The sequence below is a fragment of the Papio anubis genome, chromosome 9 (assembly GCF_008728515.1).
Source record: "Papio anubis isolate 15944 chromosome 9, Panubis1.0, whole genome shotgun sequence".
In the NCBI taxonomy this organism is placed as follows: domain Eukaryota; kingdom Metazoa; phylum Chordata; class Mammalia; order Primates; family Cercopithecidae; genus Papio; species Papio anubis.
In genome coordinates, this window is record NC_044984.1 from 89970481 (window position 1) to 89988027 (window position 17547).

The 17547-nt window shown below is 42.5% G+C and overlaps 1 protein-coding gene across 4 annotated transcripts in view; it reads right to left on the minus strand.

The window, feature by feature from the left end:
- Nucleotides 1-17455, minus strand: part of USP44 (ubiquitin specific peptidase 44) — a 36517-nt gene extending 19062 nt beyond the window's left edge. The window contains exon 1 of one of the 4 annotated variants that reach the window (XM_021922803.2): nucleotides 17232-17455. The gene's annotated coding sequence lies outside the window, so the exon portion shown is untranslated. Of the gene's footprint in view, nucleotides 1-11247; nucleotides 12265-14725; nucleotides 14807-17231 lie in introns of those variants that run through there. The other 3 variants (XM_003906976.5, XM_003906977.4, XM_021922802.2) reach the window with 3 other exon arrangements.
- Between the last annotated feature and the right edge of the window lie 92 nt (nucleotides 17456-17547).

Here is a 17547-nt window from a genome sequence, read left to right on the forward strand (position 1 = left end):
GTAGTTTTAATTGTAGCTACAGCGAACAAATTACCCTATTTAAATAAATAATATTAGATATTCTATTTAATTACCATTAAACTTATTTTTTTCCATTGGGTAAATCAATAATTGCCTTTAATTCATAGCTCTATAACATACTCTGAGGCTGAACAGACTTGACAGATGGCTTTAGGGAAAGAGAAAGACAGAAGAGGAGAAAGTGCTTTTGTATTTGAATATTCTCAGGAACATACAAGGAAATAAAGAGAAAAAAAAGAAGAATATGAAGAGGGTAGCAATAAGCTTTTATCACATTCTAGCAGGCCTAAGCCTATCTGAAATTATAAGCTTATTTAAAAAAAAAAGAAGCTTACGTGATTTTTGACACAGAACTTGTTCCTTTATCAGTTAAAGTCAGGAACACTTCTGCTCTAAGTTATTTACATGTAATGAACAGAAATCTTATTTAAAAAGTCGTGATCACAAAACACCTTTTTCATTGATTTAATACAAATCAAAGACAAATTTCAGGGTTTGAGTGGAGACCTAGTTACGGAACACTAAAAACACTCTACGTATCATGACCAAGGCATTAAATTTTTAGGGCAGTTGAAACTGTGAATTTCAATGGTACCTGCAAGTGCCACCTCCAGGCCTCAGGAAAACTGCAAAAGCAGTTGATATTTGGTTCCTTCCCACCTGTTTTTGTAAAATCTCATAATCGTTCCTTAATTTTTAGGTATCAGGTACTGACCAGTCCCAACTCTCACATGTTCACATTTCTTTCTTTTTTTTCTTTTTCTTTTCTTTTCTTTTTTTCTTTTTTTTTTTTTTTTTTTTGAGACAGGGTCTTGTTATGTCACCTAGGCTGGACTGCAGTGGTGCAGTCTCAGCTCACTGCAACCTCCACCTCCTAGGTTCAAGCGATTCTCCCACCTCAACATTGCCGGTAGCTGAGACCACAGGCATGTGCCATTACGCCTGGCTAATTTTTGTATTTTTGGTAGAGACATAGTTTCACCATGTTGCCCAGGCTGGAACTCCTGGCCTCAACTGATCCACCCTCCTCAGCCTCCCAAAGTGCTAGGATTACAGACATGAGCCACTGTGCCCGGCCCCCATGTTCACACACGTTTTAAGTGCACATTTTAAATTTACTTCTCTCTCTCAAAATTTCCAGAGGTTTAAAATCGGGTCAAATATGCTATTTTATTAGAACACCTAGGATTTGACAATAGTTGCTAATGGTAAAATTGAGACATCAGTGATTAATATATTCCACTATCCCATACCTTTCTGTACTGAGGCAAGAAACCTTGGAGTCATCCTTGACTCTCTCTCTCTCTAAATCTATCCTTCAGGAAAAATGGTTGACTCTACCTTCAAAATATACTGAGAATCTGACTTACTTAGTGCCTCTACTGCCACCAACCTGATCCAATCTACAATCAAGTCCTACCTGGATTACTGCAGTAAGGCTCCCAGATGTTCTCTGCACTTCTGTCCTTACCGCCATGAATGGTCTACTCTCAACACACAGTAGCACGGTCTGCATCTAGACCTAAATAACCACTTTAGGGGTTCCTTGCTGTAGTCCTCCTCCATTAATGTGTAGTCAGCAAGGCCAAGGACATGTGGCCACCTGAAGTCTGCACACACCAGCAACTCCCCTTCTAGAGCCACTTGCTGGTACCTGGGACTCAGAGAATTACTTGCCCTAATCATCCCCAAGCTTGCTTCTAGGGCCTATGAGCAACATAGAGCCACTGAAGAAATCTGTAGAGGAGAATGATACGATCAGATCTGTGGGTTACAGAGGAATCTGAATTACAAAGAGCTCTGGAGAAGGGATGAGTGGTTAAGAGAGACTAACAGTCCAGAAATTATAAGGAAATTAAAGCTGCAGGAGTATAGCAGTTTTGAAGAAGGGGCAGAGGTAGAATTAGTGCTTAATAAACATTGGTTGAGAGAACTTACTCAATTTGGAGGTTAAGGAAAGAATCTAGGGCTCTATATTACCTTTGATTCAAAATGGATAAAATAAAGAACGCAGAGAAAATTTAGTTAAACACGTTTCTGGTAAATCATAGAAAATAATTTTTATTTTATTTTTTGAGACGAAGTCTCACTCTGTTGCCCAGGCTGGAATGCAGTGGCGCTATCTTGGCTCACTGCAATCTCCACCCCCCGGGTTCAAGCGATTCTCCTGCCTCAACCTCCCGAGTAGCTGAGATTACAGGCACACGTCACCATGTCCAGCTAATTTTTGTATTTTTAGTAGAGATGGGGTTTCACCATGTTGGTCAGGCTGGTCTTGCGCTCCTGACCTCATGATCCGCCTGCCTTGGCCTCCTAAAGTGCTGGGATTACAGGCGTGAGCCACCATGCCAGGCCAAAAATAATTATTAGTTCAACATCCTTGCAGAGATGAAGAAGGAAATGCCAGCATTTACTCTCAAAAAAGATCATTTCATTCCAAAATTTTAAAGATGTAGAATGAGTTAACACCTTCAGAAAAGGCTCAATAGAAAAAAGTCTGGTGATAATACATACATTTATTCTGAGGTTATCTCTGGGTAATGGGACTGCAAATTCTGTACTTTCTTTATTAATCTATACTTTCAAAATTGTAAAAATAACGTTTTAAAGAAAAGCAACTCAGATAGCGTTATGTATGTGTTAAATTGTACACTAGCCTCTTTACTCCTTTCTCTACTCTGCAAATAAATTCCCTTGAATACAAAAAAAGTGCTTGTTTCATTGAAGCTGTTGCTAAAAAATCTATTTAGATAATAAAGTACTTGACCTTCAAAAGAAGTGGCATCTATAATTAAACACATCATTCTATTTATACAAAATTGTGAAAAGGGTGAAATCTTGATTAGATGTCATCTGAGAGACATCACGGTAGAAGAGAGGTATTACAGTAAAACGGTTAGTGAGCACACCCTGGAATCTATATACCCGAGTTTAACACTTGACAGGATTTACTATGTGGCCATAAACTATGTGCTAGATACCTCAGTTTTCTTATCTGTAAAGTAATAGTGGTAATAATACCAATAGGGTTGTTCAGGGAATTAACTTAGAACAACTCCTGGCACTTAATAATATGGCCCTCAGTACATCTTAGCTGCCAATAGTAATAAAATAATAATAAATTATTATTATAAATGCTAGTTTCCTTCTAGTTGATCACTTTTAGCCAGGGATTCCTTCTTCTCAGCCAAACGTGTACTAAGACCAACCAAGGTGCTAAGAGATAATCAAGATGTTAGCTAAGAACTAAGGTCTGACCTCTCCCAGGGGTATTTGCATTTTAAAAGGGGGTCTCTCAAAGATAAGACCTTTTTAAAAATAGAAAGACGTGAAACCAGCATAGTGGAATGACAGATCACGAGATTAATATTTTAGGGTAGGGGGCCCACTTACCCTGTCTACTTACAAAAGAAATCAGTAGGGGGTGGACAACAGAGGCAACGGCACAGAGGAAAGCAGGAGCTGCAGAGCCAGGCTGCTGTCCCCAGAGATCTCCAGTTTGCACTCCTGCCTGGAGCTGAAGCTCAGACAGTTACTAGGGTATCCCCAAAGGGGCCTCACCACACAAAGATCTAAGAGCTTGGATGAAAGAAAGGAGGATGGTAGTATTTTCTTGACACTTTCTATTTTCCTCTACTGGGTTCAGAGCACCTCTTTTCATTTGCTAATCCACCGCTGTGAACTATGCATTAGCTCTGGCATCAGCAGATTGGATGTATGATTTTTGGCAGCATATTCATTTTAAAGAGGTATTCATTTCAAAGAGGTATTACCTGACAAAACATTTTTATATCCCTCATGCAGATTCTGACAAAATATTACCTGTACCAATATAATAGCACCGTACAAATAGCATGCTTGGAATGGAATCTATAAGGATTAAAACTATCTGCGCTATCATTCTCATGCATTTAAAAACTGTTTCACACTTGAAATCCAAATTAGTAGCTATCAAATGGCTTCTTTTTCTGCTTTTTATTTTTCCACCAGTGTGACTTGTCAATGAAATGGCTTTTTAAACACCAAGTATACTATTTTCATTTTTAAAAATAGATGTATTTACAAATATTCTAAAAGCTTTTTATCATTCTTCAGTGCAAAAAGACAATAAAAAAATTAATTTGTTCAAAGAAAGCCATTCAAGCTCTTCATACTTTTCATACCTATGACTGAGCATGCATTTTAAAAATTCCTTTCAGCAAATCTCTAAAGTTAAATAACTATATTTGACTTATTGAAAACTAATTTTATGTAGAATTATTATATCATTGAAGCATTTACTAAACAAAAAGCTAAAATGATTAGGAGAGAAACAGATGATCTTCTAAATGGTTTTTAATCAATGGTTTATATCAAACTCCAAAATCAAATAAGATCATAGGTAATATATTTAACTTGTTATAGTTTGACAGCATAAAACTGCTTATACTCACCACAGTGAGGACTCTCTGAAATTAATTTCTATCTACTCAAATTATAGCCGTTTGTAACCTACAACCCAGAGTTTAGCATGTAGTATAATATCTTCCTGTTGTATTTTTGTAGCTCTTCAAACCTCTTCTGATAACGAACTCATCCTACAGAGGTTCCAACAGAGGTCTGATCATCAGTTCTGGATAGTTGACTACCCAGACTTTATCCTTAGCCCTGACCTTTCTGAACCAGTCTCAGGCAAAACCCAAAGTCAGCTTACCTATGTATCTTACCTTCCCAAATTAGCTTTTTATCTGGTATTTTTCTCTAACAGATACTATATTATCATTCTAGGACCTAGGCTAGAAATCTTAAGGATTTTCTTTACTCTTCCCTTCCACCTTTTTTTTTTTTTTGACTGAAGTTTCACTCTTTTTGCCAAGGCTGGAGCGTAATGGCATGATCTTGGCTCACTGCAACCTCTGCCTCCCGGGGTCAAGTGATTCTCCTGCCTCAGCCTCCCAAGTAGCTGGGATTACAGGCATGCACCACCATGCAAGGCGAATTTTGTATTTTTAGTACAGATGGGGTTTCACTATGTTGGCCAGGCTGGTCTCGAACTCCTGACCCAGGTGATCCACCCACCCTCGGCCTCCCAAAGTGCTGGGATTACAGGCATGAGCCACCAAACCCTGCTTTCCCTCCCATCTTTTCTATTCCTATATACTTAGGGTTATTGTTCCCTAAGTCTCTATTACTTTTCATTTCCACAGCTATCACTCTCATGGATTTTATTATATTGTTCCTGGAGCACAATATTTTGGTAGCCTCCAAACTGGTCTCTCATCATCTGGGCTCTCTCCTCCATACTATCCCACCAAATTAACCTTCAAGTTTGCTCTGAGCCTTTAACTCTTTTTTGATGAAAAAATTATAATTTTAATTTCCTCATTATGAAAGCAAAATATATTCATTACAGAAAAATTGGGAAAGAGAAGAAAACAAATTCCCCCTGATCTCACCATACAGAAGTAGCAATTTAAAAAATGTTTTATTTTTTAAAAATTCTAGTAAAATACACATAACAAAAATGTATCTTCACCACTTTTAACTGTATAGTATAGTAGTGTTACATACATTTACTTTGTTGCACAACCATCCATTCCATAACTCTTTGCATCTTGCAAAGCTTAAACTCTGTGCCTAATAGGCACAATAATAACCCACTCTCTGCTCCCTCAGCTTGTGTGAACCTTTAACTCTTGTACTTAAAATCCTCCAATGGTTCCCTGTAGTTCAATAATGCAGAGGCTTTTGAACTTTGAGACTCAAAAATTTTACCTCACACCCCAGTAAATAGGTGTACACACATAACACACACACTCTGGAACAAATGCTTTACAAACAATCCTTAAAAGAACAACGTGCCGGGTGCGGTGGCTCATGCCTGTAATCCCAGCGCTTTGGGAGGCCGAGGTAGGCAGATCACGAGGTCAGGAGATCGAGACCATCCTTGCTAACATGGTGAAATCCCATCTCTACTAAAAATACAAAAAATTAGCCGGGTGTGGTGGCAGGCGCCTGTAGTCCCAGCTACTCGGGAGGCTGAGGCAGGAGAATGGCGTGACCCCGGGAGGTGGAGCTGGCAATGAGCCGAAATCATGCCACTGAACTTTAGCCTGGGCAACAGAGCAAGACTCTGTCTCAAAACAAACAAACAAACAAAAAGAATAATGTATTCTGGGCCAGGCGTGGTGGCTCACGCCTGTAATCTCAGCACTTTGGGAGGCCAAGGTGGGTAGACCATTTGAGGTCAGGAGTTCAAGACCAGCCTGGCCAACATGGTGAAACCCGCCTCTACTAAAAATACAAAAAATTAACCGAACATGGTGGCAGGCACCTATAATCCCAGCTGCTGCTCAGGAGGCTGAGGCAGAATTGCTTGAACCTGGGAGGCAGAAGTTGCAGTGAGCCGAGATCACAAGACCACGCCACTGCACTCCAGCCTGGGCAACAGAGTGAAACTCTGTTCCAAAAAAAAAAAAAAAAGAATAATGAATTATGGCTGGGCACAGTTGCTCACACTCAGAATATAAAGTCCTAGCAATTTGGGAGGACGAGGTGGGCAGATTGCTTGAGCTCAGGAGTTCGAGACCAGCCTGGACAACATAGTGAAACAAAATATGCAAAAATTACCTGGCACAGTTGCGTGTGCCTATAAGCCCAGCTACTCTGGAGGCTGAGGTGGGAGGATCACTTGAGCCTGGAGAGGTCGAGGCTGCAGCAAGCCATGATGGTGCCACTGCACTGCAGCCTCAGCAAAAAAGCAAGACCTTGTCTCAAAAAAAAAAACAAAATAAAAAAAGTATGCTATTTCCTGCTTCATTTAAAAACTACTGATTGCAACTAATTTCATAACAGTTTGACAAATATTTCAATAAAAACATATACATCTGTCAGTCTTCCTTTCAAAATCCTCCACAATCAGATTCTAACCTATCTTCACCTTATTACCCTTCTACCTGTCATGCACGCCAGCCAAAAAGTCAGCCCCAGCTAATTTTCAGAACTCATCTTCATCCTCCAAGGTCCAACTCCTTCATAAACTCTTTGGTCAAAAACAATATCTTCTCTATTTTTTTTTTTTTTTTTTTGAGACAGGGTCTCACTCTGTTGCCCAGGCTGGACTGCAGTGGTATGATCTCAGCTCACTGCAACCTGTTGTTGCAGGCTCAAGTGATCCTCCCACTTCAGCCTCCCAAGTAGCTGGGATTACAGGCGTGTGCCACAATGCCTGGCTAAGGTATATGCACAGCCCAGAGGATGGGGTTTCGTCGGTTTTGCTTGGGCTGGTCTCAGGCTTCTGGTCTCCAGGTGGTCATCACTTATTTCCAAGTGCTTGGGGTTGTGAATGGGACATGGGATATGGAACAACTCTAAGGACTTTGGATTATTACTAACATTATATCACTTACTTAAGAATGTGAATCCTTGGTATTACTCTACCACCTATTAGGTGGAAATCATATAGTCCAGGGAAAAAGACTATATCCCAAACATCATCTTTTTTTGGGGAGGCGGAGTCTTGCTCTATTGCCAAGGCTGGAGTGCAGTGGCTAGCGATCTCGGCTCACTAAGCTCTGCCTCCTGGGTTCACGCCATTCTCCTGCCTCAGCCTCCCGAGTAGCTGGGACTACAGGCGCCCGCCACCAAGCCCAGCTAATTTTTCGTATTTTTTAGTAGAGACGGGGTTTCACCATGTTACCCAGGATGGTCTCGATCTCCTGACCTCGTGATCCACCCGCCTCAGCCTCCCAAAGTGCTGGGATTATAGGCGTGAGCCACCGTGCCCAGCCTCAAACATCATCTTTTAACCTAAAAATTCTCTCATGGCTTTATGAAGATTGTATAGATGTATAGCTATATTTTTTCAGGCTACCATATTCTTGGAGCAACCAACTAGTATTAACTGCAGGTCATCCTCTTTATAATATTTGAATCAGAGGTTGAAAAGAGGCCAGGCACGGTGGCTCACGCCTGTAATCCCAGCACTTTGGGAAGCCAAGGTGGGCAGATCACCTGAGGAGTTCGAGACCATCCTGGCCAACATGGTGAAAACCCTGTCTCTACTAAAAATACAAAAATTAGCCAGTTGTGGTGGTGGGCACCCATAATCCCAGCTACTCGGGAGGCTGAAGCAGGAGAATCGCTTGAACCCTGGAGGCAGAGGTTGCAGTGAGCCACTGCACTCCAGCCTGGGTGGCAGAGCAAGACTCCATCTCAAAAAAACAAACAAAAAAAACAGGTTGAAAATAGTAAGTCATCGGCTAGGCATGGTGGCTCACGCCTGTAATCCCAGCACTTTGGGAAGCCGAGGAGGGTGAATCACGAGGTCAGGAGATTGAGACCATCCTAGCTAACACGGTGAAACCCCGTCTTTACTAAAAAATATAAAAAATTAGCCGGGTGTGGTGGCAGGTGCCTGTAGTCCTAGCTACTCGGGAGGCAGAGGCAGGAGAATGGTGTGAACCTGGGAGGCAGAGCTTGCAGTGAGCCAAGATTGGGTCACTGCACTCCAGCCTGGGCAACAGAGCGAGACTCCATCTCAAAAAAAAAAAAAGAAAAAGAAAATAGTAAAGTCCTGCCTGGCGCTGTGGCTCATGGCTGTAATTCCAGCACTTTGAGAGGCTGAGGCAGGTGGATCACTTGAGGTCAGGAGTTCGAGACCAGCCTGACCAACATGGTGAAATCCTGTCTCTACTAAAAATACAAAAATTAGCCGGGTGTGAGGGCACGCAACTGTAGTCCCAGTTACTTAGAAGGCTGAGTCAGGAGAATCACTTGAACCCAGGAGGCGGTGGTGGTTGCAGTGATCCGAGATTGCGCCACTGCAGGAGTCCAGCCTGGGTGACAGAGTAAGGCTCCATCTCAAAAAAAAAAAAGAAAAGAAAATAGTAAGTCCCAAACTGCGCAACATAGCAAGACCCTGTCTCTACAAAAAAAGAAGAAAAAGACAAGAGAGATGTTTTTGCAGTAATATAGTGAGATCTCATCTCTATTCAAATAATTTAAAAAATCCACACGTGGCAGTGCGTGACTATAGTCCCCAGCTACTTGAAAGCTACTGAAAGAATTACTGAAAAATCAGAGGGGTAGCTAAATTTTTTTTTACCACAAAAACGAACATTCCGGGCCAGGCGCAGTGGCTCATGCCTGTAATCCCAGCACTTTGGGAGGCTGAGGCGGGCGGATCACAAGGTCAGGAGATCCAGACCATCCTGGCTAACACGATGAAACCCTGTCTCTACTAAAAATACAAAAAAAATTAGCCAGGTGTGGTGGCGAGTGCCTGTAGTCCCAGCTACTAGGGAGGCTGAGGCAGGAGAATGGCGTGAACCCAGGAGGTGGATCTTGCAGTGAGCCGAGATTGCGCCACTGCACTCCAGCCAGGGAGACAGAGGGAGACCCCGTCTCAAAAACAAACAAACAAAAAAACAAAAACCAAACAAAACAAAAACAAATGACATTCCACTGTAAATTTTAGTTATCTTTGACATAATAAACTTTTCAGCCGGCCACTCCCTTTTGACCTCAGTTTATGAAGATACTTGGAAAGAAAGCATGGAAAGGGACTATACAGCTGTAAGCCCTGGAGGTTCTTACAAGAGGATATCAGGTACCAAAGGTCAATGGTATGAATAATGTAATATAGATCTAATTGGTGTAATTAGTAGCTCAATTTTCGGATCCCTTCTTTAAAAAATATTTTAATGAAAGTCAGGAAATTACCATGAAGAATAAACACACACAAAAAAAGCCAAATTAAATTACTATTTAATAAAGTGACAGAATGAGGGAAATGGCTGAAATACATTCCTAAAAAGAATTATTCTATACATCTGTATAGTGTGGAAAAACAAAGAAAAAAATAATCTATATGTCAAAATCTGAATAGACACTGAAATAACATTTTCATTCACTATTAAGAAGCTTCCTCCCGCCATAGCTCATACTTAGTCAAATAATCATCATACGATATTTACATTTTATATGTCTTAGTGTCTTATAACCACAATTTTACAAAAATTAAGGTATTTCTAAAATAGCAACGATTTTATAAATATTAAGATTGTTTAAAGTCTTGAAAGACCACAAGTTAAATCTAAACTTCTTAACATGGCACATAAAAGCCTTTAAACTTTGGAACAGTAAGTACTTTTTTTTTTTTTTTCCGTCGCCCAGGCTGGAGGGCAGTGGTGCGATCTCCCGCTCACTGCAAGCTCCACCTCCCGGGTTCACGCCATTCTCCTGCCCCAGCCTCCTGAGTAGCTGGGACTACAGGCGCCCGCCACCACGCCCAGCTAAGTTTTTTGTATTTTTAGCAGAGACTGGATTTCACTGTGCTAGCTAGGATAGTCTCGATCTCCTGACCTCGTGATCCACCCACCTCGGCCTCCCAAAGTGCTGGGATTACAGGCGTGAGCCACCACGCCTGGCCACAATAAATACTTTTCTACTCTCATATATGACTAACCACTTCCCAAACATCTTTTGTTAAGATGTTTTTGGCCAGGCACGGTGGCTCAAGCCTGTAATCCCAGCACTCTGGGAGGCCGAGGCGGGTGGATCACAAGGTAAGCAGATCGAGACAATCCTGGCTAACACGGTGAAACCCCGTCTCTACTAAAAATAGAAAAAATTAGCCGGGCGTGGTGGCGGGGGCCTGTAGTCCCAGCTACCCGGGAGGCTGAGGCAAGAGAATGGCTGCGCCACTGCTCCAGCCTGGGCAACAGAGTGAGACTGTCTCCAAAAAAAAAAAAAAAAAAGATGTTTTTAACAAATCTTACTATGAATGTTTAATTTTTAAAACTTCATAATTGGGATATAAACTATTTTCATAAGAAACGGGCATTCATATTTTACACGAACACATATACATTCTAACTCTATTAAAGAAGAAATGTAAGTACCACTGGGCATAAAATAGAATACATTTAAAAATAAAAGTGTCACAGTAACCATCTCATTAAAAAAAAAAAAAAAATTGAAATCTCCCAGAGGGAGAATATGTTGACTATTTTAATGAAGACAATTTTTGTAACAAAACATTTTTCTTTAAACAGTAACAAACTAAACAGATCCTCTACAGGCTATTAAAAGTTGTATGATTTGTTATTTTCCATAATAAAAGATAGAAGGAAATGGTAATTTCAGTAGGAAGTAGGTCTTAGGAATTACTAACCACCACAATGCATTTGGATAAGAATGAAAACAACTTTATCAATAGTTTGTAGTAATTAGGGTAAATCTTACCCACTCGTACAAGCAGTTTTCCATTTTCCATTTACTTCACGGAACCACCATAGTATTCTGTCCTCTTAAGAAAAGTTTGTAAAACGCCAAGGGTCAAGCACAGTGCTTGGTACACAGAAAGGGGTTCAATATTTTTGAATGAACAAATTACTGAGCGAATGAACACAATGGGCTCTCAAACCCTCCCTACTCCCTCTTAGGTATGCTATTATGTCCATTGTGTGCTTTGGCACCTCTCCATGTCAATCATGATGTATTTCCTTTCCTTTATCCCTAGAAAGGCCCTGGTTATTCTTTCTTCCTTTAGAGATCTAGAATCTATAATTACCCTGATCTCGCTTGAAACTCCTCATTAAACAATAAAGGACACCCTTTTCCCTTGGGCCTTCCTCACGTCTCTAACATACCTCTCCTGAAGCAAAGATTGAATCTAGTTGAACATGTTGTAAGATAAAGCTACTGAAAGCAGTTTCTGTCTCCAGATTATTTGAATTTCTCACCCCCATCCCTACTTAACAAGTAATTTTGTTCCAAAACATTTCTCATCGTGTCACATCAACATATTTACACGTCAATCTACTGCAGCTAACTTTGTAACAATGAGAGAAACATTCAGAGTAATACTGAGTATCCTACCATGGGTCTGAAAAATTGAATTCAAATACTCTGTGCGTAAAATGCCTAGACTATGTCATTCTAGCACATCTATGAGCTGATTTAGCAAGTATATTGTTAGACTACAAATTACCTTTTTCCTATGACGTGTAAAACTCCATCAAAAATGAATTCTTCCTAATAAACTTTTTTATGGTGTCTAAAATTGCTGTGAATATCAGTTACAACTTTTACAATGATCTTTTAGCCATAAGGCCATTATTTGTAGAATCCTTCTGTATTTCAGCTATTTGTCACCTATTTAGGCTGGGCCTAATAGCAAAACTGTCCCCCGTTACTGAATTCAGAGAATTATTCGGGCACACGATTTATTGCCTATCTTTTTTTTTTTTTTTTTTTTTTTTTTTTTTGAGACGGAGTCTCGCTCTATAGCCCAGGCTGGAGTGCAGTGGCCGGATCTCAGCTCACTGCAAGCTCCGCCTCCCAGGTTTACGCCATTCTCCTGTCTCAGCCTCCCGAGTAGCTGGGACTACAGGCGCCCACCACCTCGCCCGGCTAGTTTTTTGTATTTTTTTTTTAGTAGAGACGGGGTTTCACTGTGTTAGCCAGGATGGTCTTGATCTCCTGACCTCGTGATCCGCCCGTCTCGGCCTCCCAAAGTGCTGGGATTACAGGCTTGAGCCACCGCGCCCGGCCTGCCTATCTTGATTAGACTCCTGAGCCCCTGCCCCAGCCTCTCGCTAATCTCCCTGGACCAGACAACTCCATTAGAATCTGGCACCCACGTTTGTTCTGCCTAACACTGCAGGAAAGACAGAGACTTCGAAGCACGTGTTTTGTTTTTTTGTTTTTTTGGCTAACAAGAAGCCAAATTTCTGTATCCTCTACCATTCAAAACCCCAATTCAGCAAATTTACACAGCGGTTTTTCCTCCACGTTAAGCAGTTAGTCAGCTACTAAAGATACACATATAAAACACAGCCTCTGCCCTCAACCCAATGAGCAGAAAAATTCTCTATGCACAACCAAAACGCTGTAATAGTAAGATTCAAGTGTGTAGAGGAGAAGTTTGGTAGAGTGTATATGACATTTTCTTTTTTTGTAGTACAGAAAAGATAAATCTGTAGAAAAGGGAGAAAGACAACTGGCTAGAAAATTTATTTCAAATATCTAACCCAAATCTTCAACAGATTCTACATTTTAAATATTCCAAAAGGTGTACCATTGTATAGTATACTAAATGCGGGTTCATTTATCACTTAAAATTTTTTAAGCTAAAAAAATCTCAAACAATTAACATTTGGGAAGAAAAACACGAAGTAGTCAAAATATTTCAACTTTCTAAACTGTATGCACTGGACTAACTGTTCAATATTAGAATATCTCTACATTTGAATTTGGATAGTCCACAGTGATAACTACTGGACTGAAAAATCTGACATCGAACCTATGCAAAACTAATGGCTAGTGTGAAAAAAGCTAGAATGGGGAGAGAAAACTTGAATGTGCCAAAACATTTAAACGCTCTTTAAAATATCCCAAGATGCTAAATTAAGGACAAAACGATTAGAGTTCCAAGAATACAAACTTTCATCTCTTTCAAGGCAACTGAATATTGAATCTCATTGAGATTATGAAATATTCTATAAGCATGTGCTTAACTTCTATTTGGCTTTCCGAATTTCACCACAGTGAACAGCCCATTCTTTTTCCTTGTTTACACCAAATGCTCGTTGTGAACACAACTCAAAATGGAATCCCAGGCCCCAAAAGTCACCAGCCCTACTTCACCCCCACAGGCAGCTACTTAACAGATAATAAAGAATTCAAGTGCAGGACCTGAAGGTCTTATTTCCATGCAAATCTCACAATCCCCGTTACTTGCCCAGATACAATTAAGGCTTAAAAGGTGGCGGGAGTGGGGGACTTGGGGACTGGTCTGAGGAGAAAGTGAACCTCCCAAGGTTCCTAAATGGTTTTGCTTGCAGTATAAAAAATGCGAGAAATTATCCAGCTATCAGTAGAATTTAACAACAGCTCAAACTTGCATTTGAAACAATTACTATATTTCACTTTCTTTTTTCATGGGGGCGGGGAATAGTGTCTTACCTACTCTTAAATTTGAACGTATTAACAGGTTCCCCTCCGCCCACACTGACATATTTCTTATCCCCCATAATGAATTCAGCCATATGGCATTCTTTCCCATCGAAGGCCATCGGGAATGGCTTTAGGAAGCTGATTTTCAAGCACTGAGATCTTTAAGCGGCAGCAGGTGCCGGCAGCGCGGGGATCGATCGATGGAGAGGAGACGGGCAAGACGCCGGTAAACCGAGCGCCGCAACCGCCCTCCCGAAGCGCCCCGGGGCTTCGAGCATCCCCTCGCTGTAATCCGGGCAGCGGGAAGGATGCGGCTGGACCCGGGCAGTGCGTGCTCCACACAGCACCCAGCCCGCGCCAGCCTCTCCGCGACGCTCGTGCCGGGGTCAGCGCGAAGCCCCTCCGCGTCCTCGAAGCCCCCGCCCGCGCCGGTTCTCCCCCAGCTCGCCCGCTCCAGCCCGCTGCCCCTGGCCGCCGCATCTCCGGGCACTCGTGAGGCGGCCGCCGGGACGGGGCCGAGCACCGCAGAACCCACCGAAACTTCCCAGGGGGCCACTTCAAAATTCGCCGGACCCGTCGCCGCCGCGCGCCCGCAGCCCCCGTAGCCCCCGTCTCTCTCTCCCTCCCTCAGGACCCCAGCGCCTTGCGCGGCGGGAATACTCTCCCAGGTGCCTCCCGGCCCGGGGGCTGCCGTCGCACGTCCGCTCCCGCAGGGGTCCTCACTCCGCCAGTCACCCCGGCCCGCGCCCTCGCTCACACTCACCAGCCCGAGCCGGGGCGGCCATCTTAGCGCTCACCCCGGCCCCCGGCCCCCCGCCCCCCGGTTCGGCGGCCGCGGCGACCCGGTCCGGCGGCTACGACAGCAGTGACGCGCGGCAGGCCCCGCCCCTCCCACAGCCCCGCCCCCGGGCCGGCTCTGCGCGGGCACCGAGAACCTGCCGGCGGCCGCCTTCCGCGCCTCGTGGGGGGATCTGGGCCACAGACGGTCCCCAGCGCCGCACGTGGGTCTGCGCCGACAACAAGCACTGCCTCCCCCGGCGGGCTTCGCACCTGTCGTGCCGTCGGAACCCGGGAGGGTAAACCCTGAGTGTCCTGTGTGCCTGTGAGCCGCAGAATCATCCACGGACGTCGTTAGTCCTTGCCGGAATTTCTGCGATTTACACAACGTCGAATTGTTTGGCAGAAACGCGTGGCAAATTCCGTTATCTTTAAAACCTTCCCCAATTTACTGGCATAGAAATTCTTACAGAAAACGTTTCCCTCTTGAAGCGACCCCTGGGTGTAACTTCAGTGGGGATGACGGCTGTGAATTGGGTTTCCTCGCACAGCAGAAGGGCGAGAGAGGTTCCAGAACGGATACAGGAGGGGCACCGCTATCCAGAACTGCCTAAGCCGAAATTGCCCGTTTAAATAATGAAGTAGATATCGAAAAGGAAAAGGAGGGGACATCTGGAAAACAGGAACTAGTCAAGGCTAAGGTACCTGAAAATTAACCCATTTATACTTATTGGATTCTTTGTGCTCAACTCTGAGCCAGATTTTTGTTTTTAACTGAACCTATACTCAATGACGAGCCAGTTCTACTTTGGCCACCCTGTGGAGTATACTGAAAATTTAAAAACTCTTCAAGGAGAGCTTAAAAAGAAGACAAACATGCAGAGTTAACAATACATCAGTGCAGTGCAAAATCTTGCAATATGTAAGACAAGCTATAAAATTGTTCCTATCTTTTCATCATCAATTTTATTCTGGGGAGTATGTTTCAGTGGTGTGACCTGAATAAAGAAATGAGTGCACAAAGATATTCACAGCATATTATCCAAACACTGGAAAAGGCGAGAAGGAGCGGGGCAGGATTCTAACAGGAAATGGCTAATTAAGATCCGACATAGAGGCCAGGCGCAGTGGCTCACGCCTGTAATCCCAGCACTTTGGGAGGCTGAGGCGGGTGGATCACCTGAGGTCTGGAGTTCGAGACCAGCCTGGCCAACATAGTGAAACCCTGTCTCTACTAAAACTACAAAAATTATCTGGGCGTGGTGGCGGGCGCATGTAATCCCAGCTACTCGGTAGGCTAAGGCGGGAGAATCGCTTGAACCCAGGAGGCGGAGTTTGTGGTGAGCCGAGGTCCGCCATTGCACTCAAGCCTGGGCAACAAAAGGGAAACTCTGTCTCAAAAAAAAGAAAAAAGAAAAAAAAAACCATCTGATATAGTAACACAGGAAGTTCTTATGTTAACAATATAGATAACAAAATAGCAACAATGTCTAATCAATTCGTGTTTGAAAAATACCAAATATGTACGTGAAGGTTACAACTGCATAAAATGTAGTCATGCAAATAAAGATTAAAGGGATGAATTTGGGTAGTTTAATACTCATTTCGTTCTTTTTTCTATATATTTAAGTGCATAATAATTCTGATTCAATAATGACCCCAGTGCACTTCTCCCACTCAAAACATCTAACCTCTATCTTGTACTTTTGCCCACTACCTGAATTTCTCAAATGCGTTAAAAGCATTACATAAGGGCATCTCTTAAGATGAAATATTTAAAATTTAAGTATTTCTGGCATGCAATATGGTTTTTCCTGTAATTCCTTGAAAGTAAAATATTAATAATAGAAAAATCAAAACTCTTTCATTCCTATTATAATGCCATAAAACCATTCTGGAAGGTCGTTTGGGAGATATGAAGAGTCTTAGTTGCCTCCCTCTGGTCTAGTAATTGGGCGGGGTCTTTTAAGGACTAAAATGATGTGAATAAATGAAGAGAAAGAGTGGAATGGGAAGAAAAGCAGAGGCAAGCTGTGTAAAGCATAGGTGGAGAGTGCTGAATAGTATCTTCAATAAAATGCCTTAATACAATGATGTAAGCTAGGAAGAGGTGAGGAGTGGGAAGGGAAGAGGCTGGAGACAAGAAATTCTCATTACTAGTGTTAGTAATTAAAGAGCAGATGTTTGTAGTTTAGCTTTTTCTTCATACTTATTACTACTTTTTCAACTTTGAAATTTCCTCAGCTACCATTTTATTCATGATCTTCACTACCTAGGCCTAAGTTATACCATGCTCTAGCTCCTTTCCTGAGCTCCAGATCCTCTCTATTGCAATTTCATTTTTACATAGCAATCATAATCATTCTTCTCCTTACATTTTCCTATTTGTTTTTTACCCATGTCATCGAATCTAAGCTTTTTACTGTAACATTAAAAAAAAGAAAAAATCCTCCTCCCCTGCCCACCTTCATCAGTGATGTCCCCAAACTTACCTGTTAAAACCTCAAAATCAGTCTTTCTCCAGGTCGGCCTTTGGACAACTCAGAGGTCCCTGTAGGATTGCCCACTTTCCATCAGGGCAGATGCTGATCTCCTAAGTGAAAAGTACTGGCCGCTGCCTCCAGTGGCCCCCTGCAAATCATTACAAATCAACTCCTTTCAGGTCTGGCTTAAACTCTCACCACCTGGAAACTGCTTTCCTGAAGTCACAGCCGGGCATGCAGATTCCCATCCCCCACCCCCAGCAGTGCATTATTATGCAGTCACTGCTTTTGTTCCGAGTTCTGAGCCTGCTTCTATTTGCATCGT